The sequence below is a fragment of the Emydura macquarii genome, unplaced genomic scaffold, assembly GCF_026122565.2.
Source record: "Emydura macquarii macquarii isolate MOO-44397 ecotype Brisbane River unplaced genomic scaffold, CSIRO-AGI_Emac_v2 contig_1876, whole genome shotgun sequence".
NCBI lineage: Eukaryota > Metazoa > Chordata > Testudines > Chelidae > Emydura > Emydura macquarii.
Genome location: NW_027132013.1, coordinates 8,218,564 through 8,230,983, shown reverse-complemented (window position 1 = coordinate 8,230,983; position 12,420 = coordinate 8,218,564). Strand labels below are relative to the sequence as shown.

Here is a 12,420-nt window from a genome sequence, read left to right as displayed (position 1 = left end):
ATTGAGCTTCAGATAATCATCCAACCTCTGAACATTTTAAGGTTCAAATTCTACTACTTGTCCTCAATACAGTTATCCTAGTAGCAGCACATAGAAAATGGAATGATGGCAAATGAAAATGGTGCTCAGATTTAACTCTTGATTAGTGCTGAGATGCTTCTGTTCACAACTGTATGAGACTCACCAATGCAGGCATATCACAGTGTTACGATCTTTTTGAAAATTCTCACAGAAATAGTTTTGCAAAATACCATCAGATCCAGGTGCTTCTCAGACTAATGAGACTGTGTATTCTGTGTCATATTCTGCAAATTTGAATTTTAGCTAAGGGAAGCACTATGGATGAAATCCAGGTCCAATGAAGTCACTGGGAGTTTTTCCATTGATTTCAATAGGATCCAAAATTTCACCCTGTATATTTTCTCTGGTAAATAAAGTATTTTCAGGAATTTGTTAAACACTTTTTTTTCTTTAAATGGATTTAGATTCTATAAGAGTTTCATTACAATTTAGTAGTAGTGACTGTCTGTGGTTTATGCATGCTGAGCTCACCCCTGTGCTGGCCTACTGGATGAATTTTATCTCTGCAGAATTATCATAAAAGTAATAGCCACATGCCTCCAAACATAGTTGTTGCCAGCAAAACTTTATACATGTGATAAGGGGAACAAAACTTAGGACTTCTGCACTGAAAACAGTCCTCCTTCAACCACTTGCTCTAAAGGAGATTGTCTGATAACTCAGTAATGTAAAGCTTCCCTTCAGACCCAAGTCCGTGTGCTTGCTACATACATTTGCCAGTGTTCTGGCTAATCTAGGCTGCATGTTGAATAAACTCAGGCTGTGTTATGATTTTGTGTGGAAACCACACAATGTTTGAATGTCTTTCCTGGTTTCCACAAAAACCCAGGCAAATGTTGTTTTGCTTTGTGTTAGGGAAGAGTTGCTACTGGAACTCTAAGTTACTCGTGTGTGTAAATAAGCTTTGCCGTGGATCACACAACTTCTTCTTATAGCCTCTTTTCAAGCCCCCAACTGCCATCCTCTCAAAGGCTTGAGCTGGCCTGATTTCAAATCACAGGACACTGTGGTGCACATATACATTATATGTTACATATTTATACTACTCTCCATCATCCCTGTTTGGGCACAGCTGAAGTATGTGAGGCTCACAGAAAGTTGCCAATATGTTACAGATCTGTTATAAGTACAGACACTATATGATGACCAGCTACACCACACAAGGGGGAAAAGCCTGACTTTAAGGGGCAGAGTACTGTATTTTGGAATGAGAACTCCTTGAGTTCTGTTCCCAGATTACCTATATGTGGCTTAGTTAGTCGTGTTGATATCCAAGTGTAAATCAACATAGTTTTAAGGGAGTTACACCAATTTGTTAGTTGAGTATCTGGCCCCAAGTATCTAGTACATGACCTCAGATTCATTAAACTCCACAGTCTCTCTCCTGTTTATATTTTTAATCTCATTCTATTTCTCTGGTTTTCTAAAATAATGGGAGCAGATCATGGAGCATCATCAAAAGCAGAATACAAATTCATATCTATTCTGAGTACCTGCAATTATACACCTCCAGGATAGGAGAGTTCTGCATCACAATCCCCCTGGCAACGGCAATCATCCATGCAGTACATAGTTTACATCATTCCTAGACCAGAGTTTTCTAGTCAGGGTCTCATTTGAAGTACAGCAACACAATTCACATGACAGGGAGAGGAGACTCCAGGGAATCTTGGTAAATTATTTTCTTTAAAGTAAGTGGAGAAGCTTTCAGCAAATGTTGAATTAACGTCACTGAAGGATGCAAAGCAGCTACTGAATTAAGAGCATAGATTCAAGAAAATCACAAATGTCTTGACATATTCAAACAAAATACATTGAATGTCAGGTCCAGTGTGATCAGGCTTCTGGGGCTTGAAGATGTGACCTGTGGTGTGAACAGCGTGGGAGTTTTGGGCGTGGCAATAGCCTCAACTATTAGACGGCAAACATATAATGCTGACCACAGAATTTAATTATAATACCTAGTGCTCATACAGTGATTTACATTGTTATTACTTGGGTAGCACCGATAGGGTAATGGCCACAGTAGAAACACCAGCTGAAGTTTTCCATATGGTTCCAGATGTCAAAGAAGTTGGGAACAGAGCAATGAGTCTGTTGGTCGATGGGTTCCTGGGATACCAGTGCTTCAAATGAAAAGGAGACCATTCAAATTTCAACTAGAAAGCTGCTATCACTATAAATATGAGGATGAAGTCTCTGCCCCTAAAAAAGCTTACAGACTAAATAGATAATGTACAAGTTGGATGTCCCTAAACCTTTAACTACCAGAAGCTGGGACTAGACAACAGGGGATGGATCACATGATAAATTAACCTGTCCTGTTAATTCTCTCTGAAGCATATGGCACTGGCCACTGCTGGACAATAGGCTAGATGTATCATTGGTCTGACCCCGTATGGCCATTCTTATGTTCTTAAATGGGGGGATGAAATGGATGCAACAAAAGCAGGTGACTAAGTGACTGGTAAGGTTTAGTATGTGTCTGAGTAATTTTATGTTTTGTTTTTCTTCGTTTACATAAAGATTAATAATCATCTAATTTGTTAACACTTCTCTTGGAGGCAGAATTAGGGTTTCTAGGCCCTTTGAAAGAAGTGTGTTTTGAAGAATGTCTTGAGGTTAGAAATGGCCACATTTTTCAACATTTTTTTTTTTTAATATAGGGTTGTCAAAACCAAAACTTTTTCTGGGAACATGTCAGTTTTCATTAAACATTTTTTGTCAGGAAGGTTTCTCAGGTCCCAGTTGGAATTTCTGATCAAAAAGAAAGACTCACCACAGGACAGTCAATAATCCTGTGGTTAGGGCACTTACCTGGGAAGTAGATGACCGACGTTCAAGTTTCTGCTTCAAATCCAGCAGAGCAGGGATTTGAACCTCAATCTAGAGTGACCATCATTTATTTTTGAAAAAATGTTCAACAGTCTGTTTCATCTCAATGTGGAAGAGAAAAATGTTTGAAATTTCAAAAATCATTTCTGAGCCAGTTTTATTTGAAGAAGGGCATGGCATCCTGGAAGAGGGATGAGATGTTTCAGGCATCCACAGGCTGCAATAGAAAATCCAACAAGGGGTGGGTTTCATGAAACAGTGATTAATTGTGCATGTTGAGCTGAGCAAAAGGAGCTAGGGGAGAGGACCAAAGAATAAGTTGAAAGGGATATATCAACACCTCTTTGAGGTAGGTAGGTTGCTAATGATATATTTTCCCCAATTAACAACTAAGAAAAGTGAGGGTGTGAGATTAAAGAACTTGACCATAGCCACACAGAGATAGTGACAGTGTCATAAGAGTAAAGATTTGTTCTTGGCCAAAATTTGCAGTATACCAGTTGACTGCTGTTCTCCACTCCACAAATGCTGATGTCCTATTTGGAATAAAAACTGAGCCAGGACTTCAGGAGTTGTACAATAGTTTACCGTGAAATTCTGTGATGAAAGGTGGTTAATAAACACACACACACTAGTATTTTCTCCCAGCGTGTGTGAAGATTTAGAGATATTTTGGAGCTTGTCAGCCAGTGACTAAGAAACGCTGTTCATAATAGTCCCATGCAATGCTTATTTCTTATTAGGTACATAATCTTCTGACAACAACGATTATTTAGCAAATTGCTACATTTTGTACCCATGTGGTAATTATTGTAAATGTACTGAGCCTTTGACAAGTGACTGTGCTTATCTAGACTCTCTCTCTCTCTCTCTCTCTCTCTGGGATTTGCCCATCAGCAACCAAATACTAAGTGTAAGGGCCATAGGTATTTGCTTGTATTAACAAAAAAAAAAAAGTTCATGCTGCAAACTAGAATGCCAGCTCCTAGCTGGCTAGCAAAGCTGTTCCTGTTACCTAGCAACCAACAGGAAACATGTCAGAGAGCAAGAGGGGCCTGAATCAATATGGATGTGTTGGCAGCAGCTTTATTAGTTTAGGCAAAGTAGACTGAAGGTGGGAGGCAAAGGAGGAAGACTGCCTAACTGTACTGGCTTTTTTAGTGTATGCAATAGTGTGAGGAGCAGTAATTTGAATGAGGGCCTGCATATCAGGGGTTGATATAGTGATGTGTTCATTATTCCTCCCCCCTTCTTCCCCCCAAATCTTTCGACTCTGTTAAAATAGCAGAGTAAACTGAACATATTCCTTTTATGAAAACAACGTGCCCTAGGACCTCAGCTGCTTCTTAAGATGTCTATATAAGCAGGGTGTTCTTTGCCTCTGTGAAATGAGTGCAAATGCAATGATTTCAGGTGTTCTGTGGGCTGACACTGGCAGCTACTGATTTGAGCTCTGCAGAGTGGAAGATTCTGTGCTGACAATACTCCAGGTCTATAGGAAAAGAATGTAATATCAGCAGATGGGAGACAAATGCAGAATATAGCACTCACACTGACATTAAATTGGTTCTTATCAATTTTGGCTATTTTCTTTCATTTTAAAACCAATCTTTTGTATAGTGGAAAAAAAGGTCTTACATTTTAGATGAGCACCATGAGTATTTAACAAATCTTCTCAAGGACTGAGGCTTGTGTTCATTTGTTTAAACTCTTTGGACTTCTAGCATCTGCAAAACTATACAGGAAATTCTGTGACAAATAACTTCCCAACATAATTTCTATTTCTGGTCAGGCTATCAGAATGGCTTTTCTGGGATATTTCTGCACTTCCTTTAAAGGAAGAATTGTCTGGTGACTCTGTATAGGAGAATTGTGTTGTATTTAGGAGATCTGGATTAAAATCCTGGTTCTGCCAAAGATTTTAGGCAAAGCAATGAACCATTTGGTACTTCAGTTCCCTATCTGTAAACTGGGAATAATATTTCTCCCATAATTTGTTTGCCTTCTCCATTTTAGTCTGTAATTTCTTCAGGCAGGAACTTTCTCTTATTATGTTTGTACACAACCTAGCTCATACAGGCCCCATTCTCAGATGAGATCTCTAGAAACTACCACCTTAAAAATTAATATAAATAATAATTAGAGCTGGTCAGAAAATGGTATTTTGAATACAATTTCTTGAGGAGAAAAAATAACATTTTCAATTTTAAAGGAAATCACAACAATTTTCTGTTGGGTTTAGGTCCATTTCAGTTATTAAAAAGATGACCTGACCAGAAATAGAAATTATGTTGGGAAGTTATTTCAAAGATTAATATAGAAAGGAAGACTGGAGAAGAGACTGCAGCTCAATTCACTCCTAACTCCCAGGAACTCTGCTCTTTATATACTGTACAAAGGAAATTCCTTTCCCATAATTGTTCTATACATGGAATTCCTTTTATGGTATTGCAGCATAACTAATCAATAAGCTAAAGATATCTGTAACCAAGGTCTTGCTATACAAAACACTTGATCATTATCACATCAATCATGGAATACATTTGCAACAAGAAGAATGTTTCATTAATCATAAATAGTCCCTTTCTGGACACATTCTCCATGGCCAATGGGGTCAAAGCAAGAGATTACACACATTTCATTCTTTAGTCATACACTAGAGTTCAACCTAAATTCAGAGTATCTTGAATTATAGATACAAATCACTGGAGTTACAGATAAATGCGTAGAGGATCAGGCGTTTTATATACAAAGAATTATGGGAATATAAAGAATCCTGGGGAATCTGGTTCATTTGCTAACACTTCCATTTTGTAATGAAAAACTAAAAACTTTTAATTTAAATTTATCAGAAAATGAAACATGAAAAATGTTCATTTAGGAAAAAATGGCATTTTTCATTTAAAAAAACAAATTTGAACAAAAAAGATAGGAACCCATTGTAGTAATAAGAGATAAGAGCAGTGAGTATTCTTCCAGTTGAGCTCAATGAACAACTTGTTCTTGACTCTGAAGCATAATGACGACAGCGGAAATATCAAATCAATAACAAATATCAATATTAATCTTTGAAATATCAAGTGCATTGGGAATACTTCTGATCATTTTGTCAGAAACAAGTAAATATGACAATGTGTAGGGAATTTGGGTAGAGTGCCAACTACTATTTTGCCTTATTGTGAAGCCGCTGAGTTGAGTCAAAGCTGTTATCTACATATTTAAAAGTTAATATGACTTTTAAACCAAGTCATAGAGATATAGTGAAATGTTTATGTTTATTCTCAGTACAAAGAACTTTGTACTTAGAAAATATATTTCATTGAAATATCCCAAAGCGCTTTACAAGAAGAGGTAGTGTTTTTCTCAGTGTATATGACTAATAAGCAGGGTAACTGGGTTTCTTGGTGGTTTTGCCAGTAATGTACTACGTGATTTTAGGCAAGCTTTTTTGCTCCCTCTGACTCAGTTTTTCCATCTGTAAAATGGTATAATGATATTGACTTTCCTTTGTAAATGGTTTTGAGATCAATGGATGAAAACTACTATAGAAATGCTAAGTATCAATATGAAGTCTCAGATTTTCCCTGAGAGGTATTTCCCTTTTACAGATGGGGAAACTGAAGTCTGTTTTACACACAGATTTTGTACTGGTATAACTGTTTTGGTTTAGGGTATAATTTTTTTAACTGTAATATTTATACCAGCATAACCCCTAGTGGAAGTACAGTTATTCCAGTATAATTGTTCCCTTTCCCATATGGGAATAACTCTAATGGTCTAAAGGACCTTTATACCAGTATTGCTGGTACGTACTAGGGGGACTGTATCATTTTAACTATACTTGTATAATAAAAGAGAGACAACTTTTGTATCTAGACAGGGCCTGAAATACACACAGGTGAACTGACCTGCAAAAGACACATGGAAATTTACTGGCTGCATTGGGAATAGTCCTGACTCTAATCCCATAGTCAAATATTGTCCACAAGACAATATTCCTTCCCATTATCATTTCTGGTAGTGGCACAGTGACAGACAGCCCTGCACGCTGAGTTGAAGATATTACCTCTGAGTCTCTCAAGTTCCCCCACCTCTTTTCCTCTCTCCCAACACTTAGGAGAAGGAGTAAAATTTCTCCTCTCCACTCCAACCTCTTGCAATAGATCCTGCAGCTTAAAAACTTACAACTTCCATAGTATAAAAGGTTTGACAGTTATTTTATGTTATTTAATGAGATGTCATACACTAAAGATATAGGTGATCCCCTCTAATCCGGCTCTGTAGCATCCTCCTTAGCCTGCTGTTGTAAAACATTAAAAACCTTCTTTACCTTGTGTTAATTGGTATAAATGGGGTTAATCTTTGTAAAGCAGAGATTATCTTGCTTTAGGCCAACATACAAGTAAAGACTTAATTAACAAAGGGGAAAAAAAGAGAGAGCGAGATAGAGAGACTTACATACTGATGAAGTGCTATATTTCCCATTCTTTCTCTGTATTGTGCAGTGATGCTCCAGCTGCCTTGTCCATTTCAGGGATCTGTCAAATCATTCATAGACTGGTGACTAGAGTGTCTTCCTCAGGAAAGAGATGTTTGTTTATTTGATTTCTTGTTTTTGTTTTGATTTAAACAATTCCCTAACGTCAGTTAGATGGGATATTTGTTTCCCTCTATCTAAGAGGATAGTTCTTGCTGTGATGGGCCTGGTGACCTCCAACTGAAGGATGGAAAACTCTCAGAGAACAGAGATTGATACGTTTGCTTTATTATTTTAGGCTGTAACATCCAGCAAGCATCACTTTAAGGCAATGAGGTCATGAGTACTAGAGATAAAAGAGTGTAGGCAGGTGTTGGGGATATAGCAGGGATGGGAGGGTAATATGCATTATTTAACTATAGTCCTTTTAAACTGATAATTCAATGGCAACATAACATAAAACATGAAATGTTACAACAAATCATAATATTCTTGCAAAGAAGCATCTGCAGACTATGAAGTACTAAGGTGCAAGAAGGTCTGTTTGGGTGGGGAAAGGAATCATGGGATGTGATTAACCATACTAAAATGTAGACTATCAGGAGTCAAAAAGAGTGCTATTCACTGTGGAGTAATCTCTCATGCAAAAAAGCAGTGGAAGGCCCATTGCTTTGTAATACTTAAAACTGGACTGGAATATACTGAAGAAGGACCCCTCCCTTTGAGAAAGTAAATCACTTTGACCAAATGGACACAGCTTAAATTGGATAAGTATTTTTAAAAAAAACTTTATCCGGATAGCTAATATTCTGAAGGGCAAGTGAGCATGTGGAAACCTGTATCCAGGTTTCCTCGCAAGTTGTACCCAGCTCCATAATACCCATCACTACATACCCAGAATGCTCTCTGACTCCTGTATTCTGCTTCTTCCTGCCGGTGTCATCTACCCGCTTTTAGGCAAAGATATATTTGCATCCCCTCTCTTGATCTCTGCAGCCTCTGGTGATGGAGCCTAAGACACTGTTGCTTTAAAGAGGTAAAGGCTCCATCCTATTAATCAATCCAACTGAGTCTTCCACTGAAGTTTGCCAACATTTCCAATCCTACTGCTCATAGATGCTGGCTTTTGGTTTTGCCAGAGGGTGCCCCTGCTCGGCTTTTGCCAGGGCTAGTGTTTGGGTCCGGCTTCCCCCATTATATGGCTTCCCTACATGGCTTTTCTCTCCACCCGCCTGGCTTCTGCCAGGGCCCAGGGCTTAGTAGCCACCCTCCTGGCTTCTGCTGGGGCCAGGGGCTTGGGTCAAGCTCTCCCCGCCACCCATGGCTTCCCCAGGTGGCAGCTGGTGGGGCTTTTTCCCCCCCACTCTCCCGGCTTCTGCTGGGGGTCTCTGGGGGCCGAGGCTTAGTTCCCCCCACCCATTCCTGGATGTCTGCTGCTGGGGGTGCCAACTGGTGCCCAATTTTCCAGTGGCCCCACATTGGCCACCACTGCGCGCTCAGCCTCCCACTCCGAGCCTAGTAGTCGGGTTCCCTCTGCTGGGAGTTTATCTGCTGCCTGGAGTTTTACCTGGATCCTGGTTGGGAGCCTGTCAAGGTGCCAGGAGGCGAGCTGCAGGCTGCAGCCACACACGCCATCTGCCCACGAGGCACATTCATGCAGGTATGAGCGGAAGCAGTTGGAGAGAGCCATGGGGTGACCCAGTGTGTGTCCCCAGGTGAGCAGCAGCAGGGGCTGGCTGGCCTTGTGTGCTGATGACCTAGGATGACCACACCTAATCCTGTCCCCAAACCTGTTACACTGTCCTGAGGAGGGTGAGGCATGATTTGGGAGTTGGCCCCCCCCCTCAGTGTCCCTGGCTGGAACAGCAGCCCCAGGGGGCTGTGCTGTGATTCAGTGACTCAGCCCCTGCCAGAGCAGTGCCAGTAAAACACATTAAACAAATTAACGGTTAATGGGTGCAATCAAAAGCTGAGGGGCAAGGGGTGGGGGTTGCGTAACAACATCTGCCTGTGTGAAAGAGCTGCTGGCTGCCTGCTGACAGCTATGATCCCCACTGAGCACCCACTATTTTTTTGGTGGTGCCTCAGCCACTCATGATCCCTGCAGTTGGTGCCTATGCTATGGATCGTTTTCTGAAATAACTCTACCTCAAGAGTTGTTTGGAGAGGCTAATTACAAATAAATGCATATCTCGGAAGCAAGGGGTTTCTTAAATTAAATATGACTAGTTATTAGGTCTTTCAGTAGCAGGCTTTTATACACTTCTCATGAGCAAGAATTCTAAGTGTTTTGATGTGGAATAGGTCTTGGGAAACTGAGCTGAAACTGAACTTGTCTCAATGTCAGTGGGATTCCACATGGTATCATGTAAACTCTGAGGTTGACAGCAGTCATCTAGTCTTTATCTGCTGTTTTACACAGAGCTGTTGGGACGTTTACATTGTCCAAAAACACCCCCAAAAGTGAGAGACTCTTTGCAGGAACTTATAATTCTAACAAGGGTTCTCTTCTGCTTTAATTTCACAAATGTACCTTCCCATGATATTTAACTTTAGATTACCAATCTGCTCCTTTATAAAATATATTAAAAAAAATGCCCCTTGTCTCAGGATCACTTGACCTCTGTAAGAAAAAGAAAACATAGAGAGATCATTTCAACAAACTTAACACCCAAACTTGTGAGGAGGTGAGTGCCCTCAAATGCTCAGTGACTTCAAAAATCAAGCCTACATTTATATTCTGAGGTGGTGGGGGTGCATGGAGGGAAATTGCAAATATTGCATGTTGTTTCTGTTTAAAGAAAAAAATTCAACCCATCAGTCTACACATCCTGTAGAATGGACCTTTAAAATGTCAGAAATCAGGTAAAAACTTAGCCAAATAGATACATTTTACATTGGCAATTCCAAATTTTGTCCCTGAAGTAACTCCCTTATTTTGTAGGAAAACTCCTAGCAACCTTTTCTTAACCTTTCTCAGAGTGCAGACCTATGGAACCAGAGCCTCAGCTGGTGTAAATCACCAAAATTCTACTGCAATCAATGGAGCTATGCTGTCTTTCACTAGCTGAGAATATGGCCCATAATGTTAATGTCTTACAGTTGTATACACCTTTCATGTAGAAAGATATCAAAGGACTTTGCAAGTTTTATCAAACCAAGTTATAAACTATGGTCCTGATCCTACAGTCAGAACTGTGGGTAGCCCTTGCATCCATGTGAAGCCCTATTGAGGGTTCCTCTATTTGTCATTTCATCCCCCACTAAAATACATTCACTCTTATGTTAGGGACCTGAAAACTGTTTGACAATAGAATACAACGGATTAAAAAGAAAACAGAACTCAATATCTAGCTGAGACTTACTGTACAAACAACACAAGGAGCAACGATGCACTTGGAGTCAGAATTCCCTTTATTTTATGTTCAGAGAACAAAAGCAAGAAAACAGAGAGGACACACACAGGATGCATGTCCTCTGTAGCAGTCTGCATATTATCACAAAATGCCAGCTGTCACTGCAGCAGAGAGGGGGTTGACTCCCTATTTAAAGGAGTGGTAGACAGAAATCAGTCATAACGACACCAGCAACAAACACCAAACGGGAAACAAGCTCAATATGAACACAATGTTCATATCCATCTCTAGTTTCCAAAGAAATATACTGTACATAGGATACATCCTGCTGAGCAATCCCCTGGCTGTCTGTAATATGTCAGCATCAAAGGGTTAAATTTCAGAAAGGGAGAGTAATTTCTGTATAAACTGGAGATATTGTGAGTTTTTAAAAAGTAAGAAACAGATTTTTCCCCTGAATTTGATATTATCGCTCCAATACGTTCACAATATATTTCTCAATGTGCATATTCAGAGAGCCAATTATCATGATGTTTTTGAATTAATGATAAAAAGCCAGCTGCATTTAAAAAAAAAAAAAAAAAAAAGCTCGGAGGTATTTTGCCCTTGGAGAATAATTTGTTTCCTGTGCTCACTCTGATCAGCTTCTGCATGATTTTAAATATATTAGCTATGTTAAACAATTCTCTTTGTTTGTAATGTACTTACCTATTTTTTAAATATATACGTTAGTGACTTTGAAGAGTGCTGGATTGCCAGCCTGGCAGCTTGGAATCTTCTGGATTATCCTGGGAAAAGGTACAGCATAGAGAGCAGCAGAGGAAGCTTCCTCTCATTGAACCCCCAACACTCTCTCTGCATGGGGAGAATACTACCATCCTTCTCTGTGCCCAATCCTAGCCCATGGTCTCTGCTAAAGTTGTCCCTGCAGTGGTGGTTTTTATAATGGGGGCTGTCTGCCCTCTCAGAGCTGGCTTGAGATCGAGCACCCCTTTTTGTATAGGCCACCAACCAGCCTGCAGATGAAAATGACTTCTGATCACGATTCGCCTGGTCCAATTTCAAGCCAATGTCATAGCAGTGAAAGACTCCATATCCTATTACCAGTCCTGGAGCTTACCCAGGCAAATCTATTTGTGATTCAAAACTTATTTACTTTGAAAGATGTGCTCTCTTTTTATGGGCCTGCAAACAAAGAAGAGATTTATACGTTTTTCTCTAGTGAAATGCTAAAGGAAGATAAATTCAAAAAAAATTGCCACTGATCCAGCTCTTCAAAAAACAAGCCTATTGGTTATTTACAGAAAACAGTGTGTCAAGTAAAATTGCACACACTCCTTCCCTCCTCTGTGCTCTCTCTCTCTCTCTCTCTCTCTCTCTCTCACACACACACACACACACACACACACACACACACACACACACACACACACACACACACACACACACACACACACACACACACACACAGGAGCATGCACAGAGGGAGCGAAATCAGCATTAAAATAAAGCTTATGTCCTATTGATGAAACCCTGTCAACAACTATCTGATAGCCTTGGGTTTTATTCAAGCCCCTGAGAACATTAAGAAAGGAGCGGCAAGGTTTTGAAATGATTTCCACTCTCAGAATGAGGCTGGGAAGCACTACCTGACTTGAATTTGTGATTAGC

At 39.9% G+C, this 12,420-nt stretch overlaps 1 long non-coding RNA gene across 2 annotated transcripts; it reads right to left on the bottom strand.

Annotated features, from left to right (window-relative positions):
* Positions 1 to 2,019: 2,019 nt before the first annotated feature.
* Positions 2,020 to 11,640, bottom strand: LOC137159376 (uncharacterized). Of its 2 annotated transcripts, XR_010921621.1 has the most exons (4): positions 11,458 to 11,640; positions 7,375 to 7,454; positions 2,899 to 3,133; positions 2,020 to 2,207 (listed from the first exon to the last, which is right to left on the bottom strand). It is a non-coding gene; the product is annotated as an uncharacterized lncRNA (long non-coding RNA). The 2 variants fall into 2 exon arrangements; XR_010921620.1 differs by lacking the exon at positions 11,458 to 11,640 and having other exon boundaries at positions 7,375 to 7,468.
* Positions 11,641 to 12,420: the final 780 nt, after the last annotated feature.